The sequence below is a fragment of the Mauremys reevesii genome, linkage group 5 (assembly GCF_016161935.1).
Source record: "Mauremys reevesii isolate NIE-2019 linkage group 5, ASM1616193v1, whole genome shotgun sequence".
Classification (NCBI taxonomy): domain Eukaryota; kingdom Metazoa; phylum Chordata; order Testudines; family Geoemydidae; genus Mauremys; species Mauremys reevesii.
Window position 1 is genome coordinate 126,166,004 of NC_052627.1, and position 24,802 is coordinate 126,190,805.

The 24,802-nt window shown below is 45.6% G+C and overlaps 1 long non-coding RNA gene across 2 annotated transcripts in view; it reads left to right on the plus strand.

Moving 5' to 3' along the window:
- The window catches only part of LOC120406474, a 307,150-nt gene that overhangs the window by 249,903 nt on the left and 32,445 nt on the right, over positions 1 to 24,802 (plus strand). Inside the window, exons 1-2 of one of the 2 annotated variants that reach the window (XR_005599301.1) lie at positions 2,512 to 2,601; positions 3,819 to 3,905. This is a non-coding gene — a long non-coding RNA (uncharacterized LOC120406474). Of the gene's footprint in view, positions 1 to 2,511; positions 2,602 to 3,818; positions 3,906 to 24,802 lie in introns of those variants that run through there. The other variant, XR_005599302.1, reaches the window with a different exon arrangement.

A 24,802-nucleotide genomic window follows, 5' to 3' on the forward strand; every position in this document is an offset into this window, starting at 1 on the left:
GTTTCTCAAACCTGTTTTCTCTCTCAGTTGCAATTAGGAGACAAGCATTTCTGAAGTTACTGTCAAATACCTGAGGAACTGATAAATAATCAACATTTTTAGATCTTTTTTTTTCTGTGGATCATTATAGCTTAAAGGATCCAATGCCCCCTTTGTTTGTTTCTTACCCTGGAGCCAGAGTACTATCAAGCAGATGAATTGAGCCTGTGAGATCATCTTGGTATGTCTGATCGGCCAGTGCTCATCAACAAACTAACGAGTGCCTTGGAGCATTTATGACAGCTCAGAGCTGCAGTGCAGTGTCACTTGGGTGTGAAATATGCAAATTTAGTTCAGATACAAAAATTCCCAGCTGACCTAAAACATGCAGAAAAAGGGAAGTAAAGGGGGTGGTGGATGAAATACGCAAGCTCAACCTGACAAGTCCTGGGCCAGCATCCTCCATTTGTGTTCCAATGGCAGTTCTGATGATAGTGACAGGAGTGCCCAGAGGTTCCTATATGGATCACGACCCTGTTTTGTTGGGTGCCGAGCAACCCCATGTTAGGCTACAGTCACTATCTCTTGCTTTGTGTTGAAATGGCATCTGTCAGTGTGGAATGGGAATACATGTTCTCAGCGCTCAGTGCTGCCTGGCTGCTCATTTAAATGTAAGGCACGTGGAATCATTGTTATACTAGGAATCTCTTCAGATAGATGATATTGATGATGTGATCTCCATGCATCAGGCGATCTGTGCAGGGGGGCTAACTCTTCCCTTCCTTACTGGGTTTGTTAGTCATCATCTCAGAGACCTTATAGTGATGCACAGGCTTGTGGGAACTTTATCCCTGAATCTCCTGACTATGCTGCCATTAAAATCCCAAAGGGTAGAGGAACAGGCTGGTATTCCATTAAATTGTTTTTGAGCCTTGTAGCAGCGCTTCCCATGTTCTGTGTAACGTTGCATAAATAGATCATTATTGTCATTCCTGAAGATTGAAAATTAACCTTTTAAGTGTGGTGCTTCCAGCACCTCCCACTGAAAAGATAGTTGAATGTGGCCATCTAGTGTCAACTGTGTGAAATTTCAGCTTTTTGTTTAAAGAGGTTAGCTGTGCAATGCCGCTGTCCTGTAAATGTCTGTTTCCTGTGCTAGGTGTAGTGGGGTAGATCTCATGGCAAGGAAATACTGTATTTTGTGAACAAACAAATCAAATACTCAGAACCCCACCAAAAATACTTTTCAATGAGGACATTGTGTAGTGAAGGACGTGTGTTAAAAGAATAACTTTTTATGCCCTCACAGGTTAATTTACCCGTTAAAAGAATAGCTAATGGAAGTGAATATACTTTTGATTTCTCAATGTATTTTAATTGATCTAGCAACATAATTTCCTTTTTAAAAAAGTATTAACGGCAACAGACTTGGTGTGTAAACCAAGTGAAAGAGAGAAACTTGCCCTTTATAAAATATCATTACAATACTGATCCAAAACTCTGCAGTGACACTAGTATAAACCATAGAACTGGGACCGTTGCTGCAGTGTTCTTATATGAATTGAATCCCTCTGTGAAAGCAAGAGAGCCAGGTCTAAGAAGAGTTTCTTATCTGTAACCCATGTGATGCAGTCCGCAGCCTTCTAGTATATTTTTACTTGTATCCTAATATATAAGTGTTTCCTTATACAGCATCTTTGATCTGCATCTGTGGGACTGTCATACAGGAGTCAACTTATAGTGGTATTTATTATGGAGACAGCAACAGCTTCATAGTGAAGGTTGCAACTAATTTCTACTATAAAGCCTGATATTGCTCCCTCTGTGTATTTTTGCTCTGGAAAATGTGTTTGCCCTAAAAATTGCAAAATTCCAAGATAACACTGGCACTGTGAGTCTGTACATGAAGCAGCTGATTCACAGAGTAAAGGAAATGGAATAGTAAAGGGTTTTTTTGGTATATATCTGTATCACTGGTAGAGGGGAGCTATAGCTTTGTTGACAGTAATAATCTCCAGCATCTTCAATGCTACTGATTGTGAGAGTGAAATTAGTCCCTGACCCACTGCCACTGGACGGGTTGGGACTCCAGATGGCAGGGAGGTATCAGAGTAGTAAGGAGCTCTTGAGGGCTCATGGCCTGATTTCTGTTGGTACCAGGCTAACCATGTGCCCGTGCTTGTACGGGCTTTACAGTTTATGTGTCCTTTGTCCTAGAGCTCTAGGGATTTGCGATCCTGAGTTATGACAGTGTGACCCTTGGAGTCTGAAATGGCAAAAAAAAAAGAGGCAAATTAATATAGTAAAAATAAACCATTTTCTAATGTATTTATAGTTGAATGCATTGCTTGCTTAATGCCGAATCAATGCTCTTATTGGCTTAAGAATCAATGTCAATAACGTCAGAACCAATAATTATTAGAATCAATAATGTTATTGATTCGGCGTAAAGTCAATAACATTAGAACTAACTAGGCCGAGTCAAGCCATAACTGAGAGTAATTCTTACCTGATCCAGAACTCTGTAATCAGACACACAGGTACTGCACCTCCCTAAGAGACTAGCTGTGTTTCCAGGAGAAGCCCTCCCATCAACACTGTGATGTCTACACCCGGAGCTAGGTTAGTATAACTGTCACTCAGGAGTGTGGTTTTCCACACCCTGGAGTGAGGTAGCTATACCCATAGTTTGTAGTGTAGATCAGGGCTGAAAGCAAGATGAAGTGAGCCTGGGAGATTGTCTTGGTACGTCCAGGCTGCCTAGGACTGATTGATTAAGAGTAAAAAAGCATTTATAACTTCGTTGATTTATCAAGGAGAGATCAGTCTGCTGTAAATATGCAAAGCATCTTCAATTAGGTTCAGTTTGTGATTGAAGAAACCCTGACTAGGGCTATGGCTACACTTGCAGATGTGGAGCGCCGGGAGCTAAACCAGCCCAGGGAGACAGCAGCAGGGAAAGTGCTGCCATGTGTTCACACTGTCAGCGGCCAGCGCACTGGCGTGGCCACATTAGCAGCTCTTGCAACGCCACAGAGAGCAGTGCATTGTGGTAGCTATCCCAGTGTGCTGCTCCCCCCGAATGTTCTTCCACACCCCAATAGGGGGACTCGCCTCTACTATTTTGGCAAAACTGAGCATTTGTCCCATTTGCTCTTGCACCCTAGTTATTAATGAAGCACCAACAGTGAGCAGTATCCTCTCCCCTGAGGAGCTTGGAATGTCAATAGGAGAGAGCTTCATTTCACAGCTTGGAAAGGCAGCCATGGTGATTCCGAGTGAGGCTCAGAAGAGAACTGGTACACGTGTCAGTGCCATATCTGGGCGCATAATGCTGGACCACCATGCTTCCCTTTGGTCTGATCCTGAGCATCACCCCCATTGGCTGCCCATTGGTATAGGCTTCCAATTTCTACTTGCCCTATCACCCAGGGCAGGGCCGGCTCTAGGCACCAGCGCAGGAAGCAGGTGCTTGGGGCAGCCAATGGAAAGGGGCGGCACTTCTGGTTCTTCGGCGGCAGGTCCCTCAGTCCCTCTTGGAGGGAAGGACCTGCCGCCAAATTGCTGCCAAAGAATGAAGCGGCAGCAGTAGAGTTGCCGCCAATCATGGCAGCTTCTTTTTTGGGGGTGGGGGAGCGGTGCTTGGGGCGGCAAAAAAGCTGGAGCCGGCCCTGACCTAGAGGGAGGAATTTTTTTGACCGGTGAGTAAAATCAACAGTAGGGTTTGTTTTCATTCTCATGAAAGTAGAGGGCAGGTGAGGTTTGTGCCTGGGGCTGGTATCTTTTTAATGGGTCTTTGCCAGGCTGATTGTCACTCAAATCCTCCCACTCCCCCGCAGCTCCTTGAATCTGTGCTAGGCAGCGTGAGCTAGAGGAATGAGCACAGGAGCATCTGGCTCTGTCACTGACTCTCTGCGTGGCCTTGGGTAAGTCACTTCACTTTTCTGTCTCCGTTTTTCTGTCTGTACAATGGGGATGGTAATACTGACTCACCCATCATACAGAAAGGGGAGGGGGCTTGGAGGATTGGATAGTTAATGTGTGTGCAGCAGTGCACAGGCTAGGTTCTGTTCTCACTGTTTGCTTTGCTTTTCTTATAACACATTCAGAGACCCTTGGCATGATCATAGCACTAACCCCTCCTGGCTGTGTAGGGGGCTGTGTCAGCCTGCAAGATGTGGGGGGAGCAGGGGAAGGCCCAGGGAAAGGTAGGACGTCCTCCTGACCAGTCCTCTGGCCCCCTCTCCAGCCCCTCATTGGGACTACACAGGGCAGCCTGTCCTGCAGCCAGTGCTCTGTATTAGCCTCTGCAGCCTGCGTTCAGATTGTGCAGCCTCTGGGCCTGCGGAGAAGTGCAGGGCAGCCTGGTGAAGAGGGTGGGCACCAGAGTCCGAGCTCCAGCCCAAGCCGCAAGTGCAAAGCGCTGTCAAGACAGCTATTTTTAGAGCGCTAGCGTGAGCCCTGCTCACCTGAGTCCGTCAAGCGGGTCTGCCAACAATATGCTGTTCACACTGGCACGTGTCGCAGTAAAACATTAGTTCTTCGGGGGTAGTGTGGGTGGTTAACACCTCTGAAAGACAAAAGTTTTGTTGTTCAATTGCCAGTGTAGACATAGCCTGTGTGTCAGCTCCATGATGGAGGCAAATACCATGCTGTCTATGTCATTCTGTTAGTTTGCTTTTCCTGTGGTCTCAGTATGCAACTATAATTCCCATCATCTCTGGCTAACCCTGCTCCGTTTACATTCAAGACCTGGGCAGACAGGCAAGTCAACATTCCTTTATCTGGGAAACCTTTGTTTATCAATCTTGCCTGGTTAGCTTGGTTAAAACATATTTTCAGTATAAACATACAGCTTCTTAATTGCTATCCATACATACATCTCACAACGTTTATGGTGACCAGCCTGTTATAAGTTTTTCATTTGATACCTCGTATGACTTCCTTTGTAGATAAACACCAGGATAGCTGTCAAGGTTCCTCCCCCTCTCTGAACTTTAGGATACAGATGTGGGGACCTGCATAAACACTTCTAAGCTTAACTACCAGCTTAGATCTGGGTTTGCTGCCACCATCCAGATTCCTCAGTGTCTGGAACACCCTCTTTCCCCCCCAAACCTTCCCCTCCCTGGGTAGCCTTGAGAGGCTTTTTCACCAAGTTCCTGGTGAACACTGATCCAACCCCTTGGATCTTAACACAAGGAGAATTTAACCATCCCTCCTCCTTTCCTGGTGAGTCTAGATCCAATTCCTGGTGAGTCTAGATCCAATTCCCTTGGATCTTAAAACAAGGAAAAATCAATCAAGTTCTTAAAAAGAAAGCTTTTAATTAAAGAAAGAAAGGTAAAAATCATCTCTGTAAAATCAGGTTGGAAAATACTTTACAGGGTAATCAGATTCATATAGCCCAGAGGAACCCCCTCTAGCCTTAGGTTCAAAGTTACAGCAAACAGAGGTAAAATCCTCTCAGCAAAAAGGAACATTTACAAGTTGAGAAAACAAAAATAAGACTAACACGCCTTGCCTGGCTATTACTTACAAGTTTGAAATATGAGAGACTGGTTCAGAAAGATTTGGAGAGCCTGGATTGACGTCTGGTCCCTCTTAGTCCCAAGAGCAAACAACCCCCAAAAGCAATGAGCACAAACAAAAGCCCTCCCCCCCCGCCACCAAGATTTGAAAGTATCTTGTCCCCTTATTGGTCCTTTGGGTCAGCTGTCAGCCAGGTTTCCTGAGCTTTTTAACCCTTTACAGGTAAAAGGATTTTGGTGTCTCTGGCCATGAGGGATTTTATAGTATTGTACACTGGAGGGCTGTTCCCTTCCCTTTATAGTTATGACAATAGCAATGTGATAGTTAGGTGTAATGAGTTGGTCAGGCCAGATAGGAGTCAGTGTTGCATGACAGTGAACACTTTGCTAGGAGACACTGGAGGACTCGTAAGGTTACACTTCGGCAGTATGAGCAGCAGCACAAGCTAGCTCCTCCAAGTATGTACCAAGGGTCCTGAGCGGGTTGAACTTGGAAGTCTAGCCTGTGCCAACATCCTGGCTGCCACAGCTAAACTGTTGTTACTTGAGCTAGCTTGTACATGTGCTGCAATCACACCTCTGGACCTAATCGCAGTGTAGACATACCTGTGAGTATGATTTTTTCAAAGGATGGAAAAACCATCTAGCACTGCTAATGTCACATTATTGAGTTCCGTTTGTTTCAATCTTGTAATTGTTGCCTCCTGTTAAACTCCAGGAGGCAGAATGGAGGATGGCTCATTGTTCAGATACCCTGCAGGATGGCAGCTGTCCCAAGGAGAGCTGGTTGGAATTTTTCAACCAAAATTTTTTCCCACTGAAAAAAGTTTCTGTCCAACAATTGTTTTGGAAAGAAAACCATTGTTTTTGATAGTTTTGAATGGGTAATTTTTAAACAAAACCTGAAAATGTTAATTTGGATTCACTTTGAATTTAAATTACCATTTTGTTTTGGTTTTCACGTCCTCCGCCCCCAAATTTTAATACTGAAATTCTAAAATTTCCAATTGTCTTTCCCCCTTTCTCGCTTTTGAATGCAATAGATTAGAACAAATGATGTCTTATAGGTGCCCCTCCCTCACCCCCACGTTTTGGGGTGTTTTCCTTTTTTCACACTCTAATTCTTCAAAACGTCTCCACCTGTAGAAAAGTTACAGAAGAACAGAAGGAAAAGTGAAATGAACTGTGCCACTTGGTAAGGTTCTCAACCTTGAGGACGTGTTCAAAAGCTGCTGAGTGATCATGTTACAGTATAATGTCAGACGATAAAGTAACATAAATTCCATCCCCAGGGATATTGCATGGGAGAGGTCAAGAAATGACAGGAAAGAACTGGATGGAGGAGTGAGGGTGAGCGAGAAGTGAGAGTCCCATCTGCCCTGTAGGGGGCAGCAATTTCACGGGGCTGGTCCACACCCCTCTAGGGTGTGAAAAATCCACACCCCATAGTTAAGGTGACCGAGCCCCCGCGTAGACAGCGTTAGGTGCACAGATCGTGTGACTGTGCAGGATACAGCTGGAACACCAGAGGAACAGAAACTGCAGAAACTCAGGGTATGTCTTCACTAGCCGCAGCTGTGCCACTGTAGTGCTTCACTGTAGTCACTCACTACCGTGACTGGAGGCTGAGGAGAGCAGGGAGGTTTTTGTATTGGTCTGTATCACTGTGTGAGCGGGGTGGTGTAATGATATTGGCAGTAATAATCTCCAGCATCATCAGCTTCAACCCGGCTGATTTTAAAAGTGAAGTCAGTGCCCGACCCACTGCCACTGAACCGGTCTGGGATCCCAGAGGGACGAGAGTTAGTGCTGTAGATGAGAAGTTTAGGAGCTTGTCCTAGTTTCTGCTGGTACAAAGCCATGTAGCTGCTAGCACTGGAACTGGCTTTGCAGTTGATAGTGACGGTGTCTCCTAGTGACACTGAGAGGAATTCTGGAGTCTGAGTCACAAGGATGTCCCCTCTGGATCCTGCATGGAGAACAACATTAAAATAAAGGAACAGAAAGTCAATGTACCAGTTTAACACAGGGATGATGCAATGTTAGTGTCCTATTCTCTTTTTAAAAGTGTAGCTATATTCGTACCTTCTGACACTTCTTGTAATTAAGAGCTATTGTGGTCTCAAGAAACAAACCCACTCGTCTATTTAACGTGATTTAGAACATGTCTGTCACTGGCAGTCAGGGATTTAAGAACCACAGCTGTCATCATCTATATCTTGGTAACAAATTATTTTAAGTTAACCTCTCCCCTGTTGCTTTCCTTACCCTGAATCCAGAGCACAGAGAGGCAGAGAAGTTGGATTTGTGAGATCATCTTGATGCTTCTAGACTGAAAGATACTGAGCTGAGGAGCATACAACATTAACCCGTAACATTTATATCTGCTCTATAGAGCAGGGAATTTTCACTTGGGTGGAAATATGCAAAACATCTCTATGTAAATGTGCATCCCCTGTGGCCCAGTGCGGAGACTGCAGGGAAGGGACAAATACCATTTAAAGGCAGTGAGAGTTGCACACGTGGATCAGGGTGGTATATTGCTCTTCTATATTGTGGCTCTGAGTCTGCTCTCTCTGAGCACTGGTTTTAAACAGTGTACCATGATTGCCTTCAATGGAGTTCTGATCTGCTCTGGTGTCCATCAGAATCAGCTTTAGCTTGCCTGTGTGCTGAGTGTCCTACGTCTGTGTCCTGGATCACTTGGAACCATCTCGATTTATATTCAGTGTTTATATGCGTCAGTTCATAGGGATTTTCAGGGGGAAGCAGGGAGGCTTTGCTTTATGGCTAGAATTTCTTAGCTCTTATCTACACAACAATAAAAAGTGTATTTTACAAATGTCAGCGATCACCTTTCACAAGTCTTATGGAGACAGGGAATGTTGTAATGTAGCAGGGAGCCTATGGTTCATTTTGTCCGGTTAACCTGTGTTGTTACAGTATGTAGTGGAGTGACAATTTTGAATACCAAGGTGGCTATGGATTTGTCCTCATATAATGCATGTCATGCAGATGTCATTTACACCATTTTCCTAGTAGCCTATAGAAATCCTGTTGTGAATAACACCTGGTTTCACTGTTGGGCAGGATCATGATGAGTCATTATTGATAAATTGTAGGACATATGTCCTCTATGTAAACTTATCCAAAAGGTGCTAGGATTATATCATGTCAGTGGGAAATTGCACATAACTATTAAGAACAAACAGCCATTAACAGTAGAAGGGAAACTGCTGAATATAATGTAGTGAATCACCAGGTATGTCAGGGTGAGAGCTCCATGGTGAAGTGGGAGAACTGGAATGTTGGGTGAAGTGTCCAAAGTCTGAGAGACAGAGGGCTACTGTGTGTGACAGCAACAGTTAAACTGAACCTGTGACTGTTCAGGAAACAGCTGTTGCAATAGAAACTCCAGAGAGCAGGGAGGTTTTTGTACTGCTCTGTATCACTGTGAGAGAGGGTAGCCATAATAATGCTGACAGTAATAATCTCCAGCATCATCCACTTCAACCTGGCTGATTGTAAAAGTGAAGTCAGTGCCAGACCCACTCCCGCTGAACCGGTCTGGGATTCCAGAGGGACGGGTGGAAGTGCTGTGGATAAGGAGCTTGGGAGCTTGTCCTGATTTCTGTTGGTACCAGGCCATATTGCTATAAGCATTGGAACTGGCTTTGCAGTTGATAGTGACTCTGTCTCCTGGAGATACCAACAGCAATTCTGGAGTCTGAGTCATGAGAATGTCCCCACTGGAGTCTGTATAAATAAATCAGAATATAAGACCGTTCAAATGAATTAATGTCTAACAGAAGGAAACTGCATTTTTTAATTTTTCCTTTCAAACAAGTTGGTAATCTTTACCCTTTTTCTGATCTTACCCGGTATCCAAAGTACAAGAAGCCAAATCAGCTGAGTCTGTGAGATCATCTTGATATTTCTGGAGTTGATATTTCTGGACTGACATCCGTGAAGCGTTAAACCGTAACATTTATATACAACTTGCAGATCATGGAAATGGCACCAGGGTGGTAATATGCAAACTAGCTCTATGTAAATGTGCATTGCCTGTGCCCCAGTACAGAGATTGCAGAGAGGGGGCTGTGCACATTAAATCCCATATAATTATAGAGAAAGTTGCATACAGAAAACAAGGACACAATGTAGCCCTTAAGCTCAATTTGTGTGTTAGCTCAATATCCAGTATTTGTGTGGCTGGTAGCGATGTAACCCTTGCTGGGGATCAGGGATATTTCTTTGCTAGAGACTCTTGGAAAAATTTTCATTAAACATGCACAAAGAGCAGGGGCGGCTCTAGGCACCAGCAAACCAAGCTGTTGCCTAGGGCGGCCAAATCTAGGGGGCGGCAGGCTGGGCCGGTGGACCTGCCGCAGTCATGCCTGCGGGAGGTCCACCGGAGCCGCGGACGACCGGACCTGCCGCAGGCATGACTGCAGAGGGGGGCTCGTACCACGGCTCGGCTGGACCTCCCGCAGGCATGACTGCGGCAGCTCAAGCGGAGCCGCCGGACCCGCGAACCGTCCGCAGCCGTGCCCGCGGGAGGTTCGCTGTTCCCGCGGCTCCGGTGGAGCTGCCGCAGTCATGCCTGCTGCAGGTCCGGGGCTCCGGTGGACCTGCCGCGGGAGCTCAACCGGAGCCGCGGGAAGAGGGGACCCGCCGCGGGACCGAGGAAGGGCGGCGCAGCACACCGCGCTGCCTGGGGCAGCCTAATTTCTAGAGCCGCCCCTGACAAAGAGGTAAAAGTTTAAGAGATCGGAAGGCCAGGGGGTTGATTTCCCGATACCTGGCACCTTGTAGATTAATTTACACCTGTGCAAAGTGAGTGTTAACACTACAACAGTGAGAGGATCTGACCTTGTGCTGTTAGATATTATACACAACTATAAAATATTGTTTTTAAAAGACTGAATGATCCACTCTATTTTCCTCCATTAGGCTGTATCACTGTTGTATATCCTTGCGTGGAGGTGGTAGCACCAAGTGTGAGAGTCTTTAAATAGGAGTTCAATATCTTCATAGAATCATTGATTTTAAGACCAGAGAGAACCAATCGGCTCCTCAGCTAGTCTGAACTACTGAAGAACAAGCCAGAATATTTAATTTGCAAACTTCTTTTGCCAAACATCCTGGTTTTATAATTACTGTTAAGTTCACCCTCTGGATTGCCTGGTGAGTAACATGTCATTAAGTTTCACACCTGTTGTGTTTTCAGCCTAATCTGCACTATAAAAGGTTGACCAGTACAGATATGCAGGTATATGCATATTGGCAAAATTCTTGTAGTGTAGAATGTTTTTGCTGGTATAGATAATACTATTTCTCCAAACTAAATAAGCTATATTGGCAAAAGCACTTTTTTGTAGGTATAATGTATCTACACGAGGCCTTCTGCTGGTATCAAAATGTTAAAAATCACACTCCTAACTAATATTACTATGCCAAGAAAAGTTTCCAGTGTAGACCAGGCCTTCACCTGGAGACCATGCTCCACAGTATGTATAAATCTGTCTGAGTTTCTCTTTTACTCAGTCTTGTTTTTCTATAGCACCTATCACTGTGGTATGTAAGACATGGTACAGAGGGTTAAAATATTATTACATATGCCTATAGATAGAAATCCATGAAAATGGTGACCTGATTCATCTCTCTGTCACACCAGTTTTACTGTGTGTAATTGCTGACTTCCGTGGAACGGTGCCAGTGGTAAATCATGGTAACACAATGCCATGCCACGATTAAGCAATCGCGTTCAAGCATATTCAGAAATGGTTGCTGTATTAGCAATGGAGAGTGGTACGTTCCGGCTCAAATGCTCATTTCTACAGGATCTGACAGTGGATAGATACTGTAGTGGGCTAGAGATTCCTGCCTAAAACTCATTACTGTGATGATGAATTTTGTGTGTGCTGAACCCACCCAAGCAGCACATGGACCCCGGGAGAGGAAATGTGTTTTTTTACCTAACACCGACCCACGCAAACATTGTGGCATTTTCAGTGAAGATGAAATCTGTTTTCCAGTTTGCATTCTGCTTGGGTTCTCCTGGTAGCATTAGGGGACATCTGGCACATCCCCCAGCATCAGTAGCAGATCTGGAGGGCTGTCAGTCGGGAGCTAGGAAAATGTGCACATGACACAAAGCTATTTAAGTGAGTCAGGACCAGAGAGGACTATGACTAACTTCAGAGAGACCGAAACAAGCCCAGGGAATGGTCAACATGATGGCAAATGGAATTCAGTGTCGATAAATGCAAAGTATTGCACATTAGAGGAAAAAATTAAACTACTCATATTCTTTATAGATGTCTAAATTAATAATTATCATAGCTAAAAGCCCATAGATAGCACTTTTCATCAGTAGATCTTAACTGTATCAGCTCAAGAAAGTGACTTGATTATCATTTTAGACAGCTCAAAGAAAGCCTCTGGTCAAGAGAGCTGACATTAGTTAGGTTGTATAAGGAATAGGATGGAGAATAATACCAGTAATATTATAATATCTTTTCATAGATCAATAGTGCAGCCTTGTCTGGAACGTTGCATACAGTACTGGTGACCTGGTCTCTAAAAGGCAGACTGAAAAGATTGGGATTGTTACCTTAGAAAGGAAAAAAATAAGAGGAATCAGGATAAAAGTATATAAAATCATGAATGGTCTAAAGGTGGTAGATTGGAAGCGTCTATTCCAAGAGTAGGCAACCTATGGCATGTGTGCCGAAGGCGGCATGTGTGCCAAAGGCGGCACGTGAGCTGATTTTCAGTGGCACTCACACTGCCCGGGTCCTGGCCACCGGTCCGAGGGGCTCTGCATTTTAATTTACTTTTAAATGAAGCTTCTTAAACATTTTAAAAACCTTATTTACTTTACATACAACAATAGTTAAGTTATATATTGTAGACTTTTATAGAAAGATCCCTTCTAAAAATGTTAAAATGTATTACTGGCACGCGAAACCTTAAATTAGAGTGAATAAATGAAGACTCGGCACACCACTTCTGAAAGGTTGCCGACCTCTGGTCTATTCTCTCAGTCTCAGAACATCAGGACAGAGGGCCAATCAATGAAATTAAAAAATGGGAAATTCAACACTGATTAAATATTTTTTTAACACAACATGTGATTAAACTGTGGAACTTGTTGATTTAAAATAGGACAGGATAGTTACATGTACAACAAGAATATCCAGAGGAGTTGTAATTCATACCAAACATTTTGAAAGGGATATTAGACCTTGTTCTTCAGGGTTTAAACTAATCTGTCCCGGAGATCAGAACACGACCCATGGAGGTGAGTGGGCAGGTTATCCCACATCTGTCTACTGCAGGGTTCTTACACCTTCCTCTGAGATAGGTGCTGGGCATTGGATACTGGATGAGCTGACCTAGGATCTGATTCAGTCTGTCCGTTTCCGATATTCCAGGTATTTCTGCCACGTGTGGCTCTTATAGTTGTTGGTTTGGGGAAAGGGTGTCAGGCCACAGAGCCTGTGACTCAATGTTAACTGCTGCTCACTGTTTCAATCCAGATTAAACTGTTCACACTAGACACAGTTTCTTAGTATAAGAGCAAAAGCATTGGGAATGTTGAAGGGAAACTTCTAGGTTTGATGTAATGAATTCCAGTTTGGGGAATGTCGCGTGCTGGGAACTCTGGGTATAGCAGGAAAGAATGGGGTGGAGTGAAGGAGAGCCAGTACTGTGAGAGATTCCCCAACAGCCCTGTAGGTGGCAGCAGTTTCACTAAGATAATATTTTGGTCTGGGAGCAGCTGAGCAACAGGAAACTGCAGGAAAGCAGTGTAGTTTGTGTAGTGCTCTGTATCACTAGGTGAGAGAGTAGCTGTTATGCTGCTACCACTAATAATCTCCAGCAACACCAGCTTCAGCCCTGCTGATTGCAAAAGTAAAAGCAGTGTCAGACCTACTGCCAGGAATGCTACCAGCTTTTCTGCCACCTTAGGCGGCGGAAGGTCCCTCCCCGAAATGCCGCCCCCCACAGAGGTGTCCGAAGGTCCCACCGCCGAAATACCGCCGCGCTTGCCGCCCCCCATATTGTAGTGCCCTAGGCGACCACCTATGTCACCTAATGGGTTGTGCCGGCTCTGTCCACTGCCACTGAACTGGTCTGGGATCCCAAAAGCATGGTGGGAAGCATCACTAATAAGAAGATTAAAAGCTTGTCCCCATTGCTGTTGGTACCAGGCCATCCTATTGCCAGTGCTGCAACTGCCTTTGCAGCTGATTATGGTTCCTGGAGATGCTGACAGGGATTCTGGAGTTTATTTGTAAAGTCTCAGAATTGCACAGTTGTTTCATCAAACTCACAGGCTTTGTGATTCCTAGTTAAATTCACCTGACTGTCTGTTATCTGATGAACACCCACTCCAGTTGCACACCTGTGAAGTCTTCATCTGGAGACCACTGCCTGCCTACCACTGCTCTCTGAAGTGTCTAATCACTCGCACAATACATTTAATAACGAGAAAAAACACCTTGATTTTTTTCCTTCCAGTTACCCACTATACAGTTACACTTCTGTGTAACTCCACTGGACTGACACCAGAGTCAAACCTGGAACCGCCTCTCCCCTAGTTACCTTCTCCACCTTCTGCAATAAAAAGTTGTCTCCAATCCATTCCAAGAACATGTTGGATCATCTGTGCCCTGCTGTGATATTTTCCTCACAGATATGTGGGTAGTTGAAGTCCCCCATCACCATCAAGTCCTGTGTTTTGCGTGATGTTGTTCATTGTTTAAAAAAAGCCTCATCCACCTCTTCTTCTGGTTAGGTGGTCTATAGCAGACCCCTACTGTGACATCACCCTTGTTTTTTTACCCCTTTCATCCTTACCCAGAGACTTTCAGTGGGTCTGGCTCCCACTTCTATCTCAACCTCAGTACAAGTGTATTCATCTTTGAGATGCAAGGCAACGCCTCCTCCCGTTTCCCCCTGCCCGTCCTTTCGGAATGTGTATTCTATAAAGGGGGCAGGTACAGAAGAGCTTCTCCCCGATCTGGGTCCCGGTGTTCATTTCTGCTTCCTTTGAGCCCTGCTCCATCAGTTTAACAGCACTCAGACAAGTGGCTGACAGAGCCTGGGCCTGGGGGAACCCAAGTGATAGAAAATGAGACTGTAGAGGAGGAGGTTGTGTTTGTTCTTATGCTCCGACATTAGGTAACACTGCAGGCATGCAGTGCCTACTGAGCGCTGGAAGCTGTTCTAGTGATCCTGGTATGGTGAGGACTGCAGGAAATGAGGCTTCCTCTCTGCTCCTGCTTCTCATGGGTGGAACATGGTGCCCTGGATGCTTTAGAAGATAGCAGGACAGTTCTTTGTCCACCTTGTCATCTGACTGAGGAGCTGTTAGATCCTGTGACGGTCTTGGGAGGTGAGATCCAGCCTGTAAAAGAAAAGGCACTCCAACTGGAGAAGGGAAACAGCAGCATACGATGTAGTGAATCATGAAATCAATTCATGTGTCAAGGCTACTGCACGGGGAACTCTAGAAATGAACTGAACTGAATTGTGACGGGGGGAGGCTGTTGAAGTGAGATCCCAGCTGCCCGGCAATTCTGCTGATACCGTGACTTCAGGAGGCAACTGATATACCAGAGGAACAGAAAACAGAAGAGGACAGGGAGGTTTCTGTATTGGTCTGTATCACTGTGAGAGGCGAATAGTTACCCTGCTGACAGTAATAATCTCCAGCATCATCAGCTTCAACCTGGCTGATTGTAAATGTGAAGTCAGTGCCTGAGCCACTGCCACTGAACCGGTCTGGGATCCCAGAGGGACGGGTGGAAGCGCTGTGGATAAGGAGCTTAGGAGCTTGTCCTGATTTTTGTTGGTACCAGGACATGTAGCTGCTAACACTGGAACTGGCTTTGCAGTTGATGGTGACTCTGTCTCCAGGAGACACTGCCAGTGATTCTGGAGTCTGAGTCATCACAATGTCCCCGTGCGAGTCTGCAGGAAGACAATTAACAGAATAATGTTTAACAAATGAAAGCTTCATCCGTCAATGTTTAGATATTTAACCACTATTGTAAATTAGATAAATACATCTTTTTCTAATATACATCTCATTATATTTAATTTAATTTTCATTAATGCTTGTGAGCTGCTCAGATGCTATGATGTTGAATGTCATAGAAATGTCTGTAAATAAAGAAAAAATAAATGAAGCAACTATCGCTCCTCCTTGTTCTTACCCTGAATCCAGAGCACTAGCAGCCAGAGAAGCTGAGTGTGTGAGAACATCTTGTTGCTTCTAAACTGGCAGTCACAAACACACTGCGTTCATAAATGAACCATTTATATCTTGTCCATGTAGAGGGAATGGCTCTTGGGTAGAGCTATGCAAAGCAGCCACTCTGGATAAATGTGTGTTAGTGGACAAAGACAGAACTAGGGTTGCCAGTTTTGGTTTGACATATTCCTGGAGGTTTCATCACATGACACAATCTTTAATTAAAATTATTTTTTAATTCCTGGAGAGTCCAGGACAACCCTGGAGAGCTGACAGTGCTACTGAGAGCACAGGTCCCACTGATGGGGGGGATCTGACTATATACAGACTGGGGGCAGGATATAGCCTTTGCAACTGATCTGTGCCTCACCTTAGTGTCCAGGGGTATGTGTGTGTACTTGGTAAATTCTAATGATCTTTGCTTAAGTACATGAGTTATATCCCTCGGTATGTTCAGAGGGAGGCATTTATGTCAGGCTCTTTGGCTGTTTTACGCCGTGTCTGAGTCTATTAGATTTCTTCACTAAACACAAACAGAACGTTTTAAAGCAGGAGATGAAAATGTGTTCAGCACCTAAAGAGCGTCTGGAAAGTACCATTTTTCCATCAGCCAAGAGGACATTATGTTGCATTTGTGACCCTGCTACTTCCCCTCCCTCCACATAATTCCCACTTTAGAAGGGGAGGCCCCTTTTGTCCCCGCTGGCCCACTGGATTGGAATGGAACGGGTCGGGGCAAAGCAGTAGCAGGGTTGTGTAGGCACTGATGATGCGACGGTGCCTGTGGTATCTTGCCGCTTGTGGATCTTAGGTTCTGCAGCACTGCACACAGCCAGGGGAAAGTGATGTAGTTTAGAAGGACGGGCTTCATTTCCTGAAGTCTGGGGAGTTTCTTGGTGAAGGAAAATCTCCCTTTTAGCCTTTGTTTCGCAGCTTGTGAATCAGAAGAGCCCAGTTTAGAATGGATTCAAGAGCAGATGTTTTTCTAGAAGATGTGCTCTAGTTCAAACAGGAATAGATTCACGGAAGTCCCGTGACCGGTGTTATACAGGAGATCAGACTAGATGATCACCTCTCCTGTGGTCCCTTCGTAGATTATGAAGCCAGAGTCTTTCAATGTATAAACACCTCCATCGAGAGTCTTGAGATCTCAGCTGGCAGGCTGGGAACATGTATTTATATCAGCACTGGGTGCTGCAGTGGCCCCTGTAGGGGGAGAATTTTAACTTTGCCCCCGTCCCCTTGGGCTGCATCTCTCGGGGGAGACAGCACAGAATCTGCCCCCTCAGCTTTATAAGCTGAAAGGAAGCATAAAAGAAATGACAGGAAACCACCTGGATGTGTTCAGGTTAGAATGTCGTTTCTGTGGAGCTTTTACATCAGCTGTTCGGTCTCTGGAGGCCCTAGTGAAATTTAAAGCTGCCCTTCCCTCTTTTTTTAGCCCTTCTGTTCTTTCTGTCCCTGTTTCTCCGCTGCTCTCCATGACGACTGCTCGCTAGGAGTAGTGTTGTGTTTGAGCATTTGTGGACTGTACAGTGGCATCAAATGTTGTTTGTGGTCATTAGGAAGAAGCCCATCTTCCTTTTCTGCACTGATTTCTTCTTCTTCATTGTCAAGGCCGATTCCTCACTCTGGCACTTCGAGTGCAGAAGGTGGGGGCCTGCAAGGATTCTAAAAATTAACACCGGCCACTCCAGGCTTGTATTAAACTCCCAAGGTTACAGCTTTTCTCTGACCTTGGATGGGTAGATGCTGCCACCACCCAAATGCAAAACCCCTTTTGAACCCAGGAAGGCGCACTTGGGAATTCCTTCCTTTGGGGCATCCTCAGGCCCTTTCACCTTCCCCTCTGAGGAATAGCTGAGAAAGGAAAACAAAGAAATCAGTTGTTGCCACTAGCTAATTAAAAAACATGTGCACAAACCTCTTAAGACACAAAAATCCAAATCCCATTCTTGAAAAAGGGAAAATTTTATTACAAACAGAAAGAAAATACATTTGAAAACTCAGGCTATTGCTATATTTAAAAAAACACACTTAGAAAAATAACATCAAGAATAACCTTCTTGAGGTCCAGCTTAAAGATTACAAGCAAACAAAAGCATTTGGGGTTAGCACAGAGGAGTCCACAAGCCTTACAAAAGAAAAGAAATAAACCCAATCATGTCTTTGTAGACATTTCCGATCTACTTACATATCTGGGTTTCCAAATAAGCAATTTTTAGGTATGATTCTGATAATTTTCATATCTGGCCTTCAGCTTCTCACAGCATAACTGCTGCCCTTTTCCCTGGAGAACAACAACAGACACAAAGGGAAAGGTTTTTTTCTCAATTTTAAAAAGTTCTGGCTCTCCCATTGGCTCTTTTGATCAGGTGCTCACTCCCTTCCTTTACCTGTGGACATTTTTTAACCCTTTACAGGTAAAGCAAGTAGAGCAAAGCTACTAACAGGGATTTTACAGCTAACTGGTGGGCTGAGTGGCCATAAAAGGGTGCTACACCCCCCCCTTCATTTATCACAATCATCAACTGTATCAAAATTATATCAAATATGCTGCACTTTTATGCAGAATTAAGCAAAGGTTCTCTGATTTATGAGACTCTACTCCACCTAGTGGTGATTCAGAAAAGGAGACGGCTTCAAAGAGGTATCTATAGGCTGACACACTGATTGATCCTGCAGGCACAATAGCAGCTGTTTAGAAGAGTCTGTGTAGGAGGTGAAGTTTTAATGAGCAAAGCTACAGAACAGCACAGGAAAGTTCTGTATTGATCTGTATCGTTGGGAGAGGGAGGTTGTAGCCTGGCTGACGATGATAATCTCCCTATTAATTGTGAGGGTGAAATTAGTTCTGTGACCATTGCCACTGAACTGTCTGGAGCCCCAGAGACAAGGGTGGAAGCCCTATAATAAATAAAACATTTGTCCCAATTTCTGTTGGTACCAGTCCAAGCAATTGTGAGATCCTGAGCTGACTTTGCAGTTCAGGTGACCCTGTGTTCTGGAGACACCTCCAGGGATCCTAGAGTCTGCGTCATCACAATCTGCTCTCCGGAGTCTGTTATATGAATAATTTATAAATAAATACCTAGATATTGTCAGTGAAGCTAAGCAATAGTCAGTGGAAACATTTAAATTTTCATCTTTGCATGGCTGATTCTGAATAGAATTTTAATCTTATAACGGCGAAGTGGTGTGGGAAGGGGTGAATGTAGAGCTTGAGTTACTAGTGCTTCAAGCAGGAGTGACCGTGATCATATCTGCTCTTGGCCACTGGCTCTGCAGGGGAGAACACCATGGAGAGCTACTCTTGTAAGTTATAGGGGTGAGGAAGAAATTTCCCAGGAGCCTGGTTATTCCCTCACTACTATTGCAGGGTGACACAATTTTGGGGATTTCTCTATATAACCTATGAATTCTGACTGATAGTATGAAGTTATTATGAAGTGTTACTATGAAAACTGCTGTCTCATGCATGCCTCTCTGTATGTGTAGCCTCCATGTCCTACTAACTAGAAGACACATTTTTCTCAGACTGAGGACAATGGGAAGGTTCTTACCTTTAAACAGCTGTTCTTTGACCACATTAGTTATGCTAAAGAATAAATGCATCTTAGTTGATGGCCAGCTGGGCTGAAAGACTCCGTGAGGGTGAATCAGCACAGCACGTAGAAACCTGGATGCAACAGGGCCCCCTGCACACATATGGTCCTCCAGGGACTCCCAAGGGAAGGGTGAGTTAGTGAGGGGTATTGCAGTCAGGGTGTTTGTTGTGTTCTTTATGATCTGTACATACGCATTACATGTAGAAGAGCAATGGTGGTAGAATCTGTGCAATATGTCCCTCTGTGTGTGGGGAGCTGCAGCAGTGACTGTGCTTCGCTAGATAAGAACCTGGATCACGCAGAGATTTAGCGCTGACCACAGTTTGCTATGATTAGATTATTGCTGTATGTGTTAGTGGTCGGGGAAGCGACTGCTGAGTAAACAGTGCTAAACTGCATGGTGGAAGACCTGGAGAGAGGGGACCAAAGTCTGACACACCCAGCCATCCCATTGCAGGGCAGCAGAAACACCAGTGCTAGGAAGCGGCACAGGAAGCAGCTGAAATACTGAGTGAGAGTCTGAAACGAAACAGAGCAGGGAGGTTTTTGTGCTGGTCTGTATCACTGTGTGAGAGGGGTGGTGTAATGATACTGGCAGTAATAATCTCCAGCATCATCCGCTTCAACCCTGCTGATTGTGAATGTGTAGTCGGTGCCAGACCCACTGCCACTGAACCGGTCTGGGATCCCAGAGGGACGGGTGGAAGCCGTGTAGATAAGGAGCTTAGGAGCTTGTCCTGTTTTCTGTTGGTACCAGGCCACCCATCCGCTAGCACTAGAACTGGCTTTGCAGTTGATGGTGACTCTGTCTCCTGGAGACACTGCCAGGGATTCTGGAGTCTGAGTCAGCACAATCTGCCCACTGGAGCCTGCATGGGAGAATAGATTTAGGATAAAAAGAAATATAAAGTTGTTCCAACATCAGCATATTTTACAAACTCAAAAAGTGTCTTGCCTGGAGCTCTCATTCTGCTAACACTGTAATTGCTGCTAGGAATGATTGTTGGAAAGGGACATTTTTAGCATTTCTATCCTACTAAAATACTATAGCTTTCTTTAAAGCTCATTTCCTCCTGTTGCTGTTCTCACCCTGAATGCAGAGGACAAGGAGCCAGAGAAGCTGAGTGCGGGAGATCATCTTGATAGCGTAGTCACAGATACCAAGTTCGGAAGCACAAAGTGTGAAGGTGGCACATTTATATCTGCTCTGAACAGCTGGGAACTGTCACTCAGGTGGAAATATGCAAAGCAGCATCTGTATGAATGTCCATTCGCTTTGCAGACCCAGGGCCACAGACAGGCCTCAATTTCGTAATGTATTTTTCATTCCTGGCAGTGAGGGATGCCCAGGTGGATCAGGCAAGGGATGGTCTTTCTAATCAGTTGGCCTTGATTATCTAGGGGGATTGCTGGGCCCAGGACATAGATGCTGAGATTCTAATCTACCGGGGAGTGCTCCCTCTGGCCCAACTCAGGGCCCGCACCCACTCCACCCGATCCCCCAAGACCCCATGCCCACCCTGCTTCTTCCAACCCCCGCTCCACCCCTGCTCTGCCTCTTCTCCCCTCCCACCCCAGCGCCTCCTGACGCTGCAAAACATCTGATCCATGGCAGGCAGTAGGTGCTGAGAGGGAGGGGGAGGCGCTGATTGTTGGGGCCCGCCTGCTGGCAGGAGGTTCCGGTAGGGGGGCTCCTCCTTAACCCCCCCAGCCACCTGCCGCTCATCTCCCTATTCACCTTCTCACCCTGATTATCCTCCCACCTCACCTCTCCACCCACCTCCTCGCAATTTTATCGGAAGCACGGGGCTCGGGACAGTCGCTCTGATTCATTGTAAACCAGGGACGGCTCTGCATATCAGGCCAATATAAATAGGCAAATTGCTTGGCTCAGTCCCTGTGCGAGGAACAGAGTTTCAACATGGAGAACTGATTTGTTTGCAGTGTGTTAGAAAGCAGGGGTGGTTGTTATATTAGGGCTATCGAAGCCATTTTAGATTATAAACAGAATTTCAAGTATTACAGGAGAGTTTTTGTTTTGTGCAGATGTGCTGCCATCTGGTGGCAAGATAAGGAGATTCAACATCATTATTTGGAGGTATCACCGCTTCAGTGATTCACAGGCCTCCTGCCAGCCCTCACAAAGTATTGAATGCCATCATGGTTTGTTATGTTATTCGCACAATATGGAGAGTAAGATAGAGATGTGTAAAGTGATTTATGAATGCCCCAGTATTACAAAAGGCACCTGTTAAACAGAGGCCACTGTTAGTTACACAAACGGTTAGACTTTTCACCATGTGATTTTTCAATATTTTCAATATTTTGTTTTATTTAGATGTAACATGATAGAAAGATGCCTACCCAAGGCTCTGGGCATCCTAACACTTTCATTCATTATACAGTACAATGAAATCCCAGATGCAGGTGGTCTATGTTTCCCCTAAATCTCTCCTTGGCTCCCCATCAGCCACCCTCTTGCCAGTTCCTCTGCATGTAGATCTTCCTGCAGCTGTGGCACTGCCCCTCCGAACACCAAGGATCTCATTGCTCAGCTGCCTCTCCTGGACCCCATGACACCCAGCTGCTCCCAGTGTATTTGTATGTCCACTCCTACTCTCAGAGAGGTGCCATAACACCGGAGTCTCAGAGTTGAGCTCCCAGGTCCTTTAGGGCAGGGCAATGGCTAAGGAAAGAGGAGCAGGTGGAGGGAGGACTGGGAGGAAGCCAATGGAGAGTTGCAATGCTGGTCGGGAAGCTGGAACAATTTGTATTGTGGGGGTGCTGAGAGCCATTGAACCAAACTACAAACCCTGTATGTGATGGAAACAGGGAGTGCGGCAGCATCACCAGCACCCCTAGTCCCAGCACCTCTGTCAGGAAGCACATGAGGAGCCTAAAGGGCAGGAATCTTAGATGAGCTGGCTGTGTCTGATGTAGCTCACCAGCAATGGGAGCTGCCATGTCCCAGAATGGCTAAGGGGGTTATGTTGTTTTATTCTTTGGGTTTTTTCCAATACATCCAGTGACCGGTCAATGTCTCATGAGATCTCTGGGCTATCTAAAAAGTGAATACTTGCAATCAATGAACACATGAACATTATGCCACAGGTGATAATGACAGGATGTGACCTGGAAATGCTCAGCTTCATGTGCACCAAATATGGCCCTTGCATACGTCTGATCCAGACAATGATGGCGAGGGCATAAGGGACGGATCTGAGCAGCATGGTGGCTTACCTAGGTTCCCACACTGCAGCTACACTGACATGGGGACACCCGACAGGAAGCAGCTGTTACTCTGAATGAAAGTAACTAGTAACCAGAGCAGAGAGATGTTGTTTGGGTCTGTACCACTGTGAGATGTGAGACTGCTGGCAACAGTAATATCCAGCATCTTCAGTGTCAAATGTGCAGATTGTGAGTGTGTTATCAATGCAGCCATTTCCAGACCCACTGCTACTGCAGGCTGGGACCCCAGAGTGCAGGGTTGGAAGCATTGTACACAAGCTCTGGAGCTTGTCCTGATTTCTGTTGGTACCAAGCTATTTTGTTGCAAGTGGCTGAACTGGCTTTGCAGCTGAAAGTGACTGTGTCTCCTGGAAACACTGAGGGATTCTGAAGTCTGAGTCAGCACAATCTACCTGATGGAGCCTGACCATAAAAAGAAATTAAAGTAAGTATAAATATGGACCCTCTTGTGTTTTCACACACTAGTGAATTGTAAACACTGCTTTTTTAAATAGTTTTCTGAACTAAATGTAAAACACTACAACTGGGTTCTAAATGCATCTAAACAAGAGCAAAGGAATATCCATATTGTGATACAGAAAACACAGTCTGTGCATCTTCCAGATTTTGGGTTGATTCTTACCCTGGATCCAGAGCACTAAGAACCAAATGATGTGAGCTTGTGAGATCATCTTGATGTTTGTACTCAGACCAACCCTTGTCGATAAACCACAAAGAGTGAAGTGAAACCTTCATAACTGCTCTGAGCAGCAGGGAAAGGACAGTGGGATGCAAATATGCAAAGCAGCTGCTCTCAGTCCCTGATATGGGGCCAGATCCCCAGCGGCTGTAAATCAGTGTAGCTTTCCTGAACTCATTGGAGCTACGCTGATTTGGACATGCTGAGGATCTGGCCCACAGAATGGGTAGATTTGCATTATTGGAGATAGTATATTTCTGTATTAATGTTACAAACTCCAGGGCTCAGCTCCCCCCACCAGTCTGCTCTTGGCTTCTGGCTCCTGATTTTGGACTCTTTCCCCAGCTAACCTGCTTGTCTGGACCCTCTTCCGTGTCTTTTTCCACACTCACCTCTGCCCCTTCTTTTAAGATGCCCCATCAGCCTGGGGACACCTTCCTGACCCCAACAGCCAGGTCTCCCGCTTTATGTGCGTTCTCGAGAACCTACTTCTTCAGGTTCCCATGTACTATTGCTCTAATTCCACTGGAACAATTCATATAACCTGAGAAACTAACTAGTAATCACCAGACACATACGTTAACATTGCAAGAAACGACATAATCTCCCCTGTTAACCTGCCCCTTTCCTCTACTTTCCCTGTATTACCTCCTCTTGTTGCTCTGGCATTTTAGACCATGATCCTGTAAGCATATTGTCACGCTGTCTGGAGTGGCTCACGCCCACGAGTCCCTACATCAGGGCCAGGGGCGGCTCTAGGATTTGCGCTGCCCCAAGCAGGGCGGCACGCTGTGGGGGGCGCTCTGGCGGTCGCCGGTCCCGCGGCTCCGGTGGACCTCCTGCAGACGTGCCTGCGGAGGGTCCGCTGGTCCTGCGGCTCCTGTGGACCTCCCGCAGGCACGCCTGCGGATGTTCCACCGGAGCCGCGGGACCAGCGGACCCTCCGCAGGCACGTCTGTGGGAGGTCCACCGGAGCCGCCTGCCGCCCTCCCGCGGGACGCCGCCCCAAGCGCGCGCTTGGCGCGCTGGGGTCTGGAGCCGGCCCTGATCAGGGCAGACTATCAGAAACGGCAGACCCCACACTGGTGGTGTCTTTTAGAATTAGATTTCACCAAAGCAGTAACCAGTGTGAACTCCTGGATCACTGTAACAGTGTTACCATGGAGACCGAGACAGTCCCCTTGGACTCTCCAGTCTGTCTTGCCACCCAGGCAGGGAAGCTGGACTTAGTGATAAATGGTCACGTACACCAAAAATCACAAAATATTCAGGTTCTCTCCAGTCCTGAGAAACCAGTCACTTACCCCAGATAAGTTGGTACCCCAGATCTTACACCAAAGGCAACGCCTGCAGCTAATCATGTACTAAACTATCTAAAGGTTTATTAAGTAGGAGAAAGAGGTAAGGTATTGCTTACAGGTTAAAGCAAGCAGACATATACACACAAATGAATTACCGTAGATGATTCTTAAAGATGACAGCATTG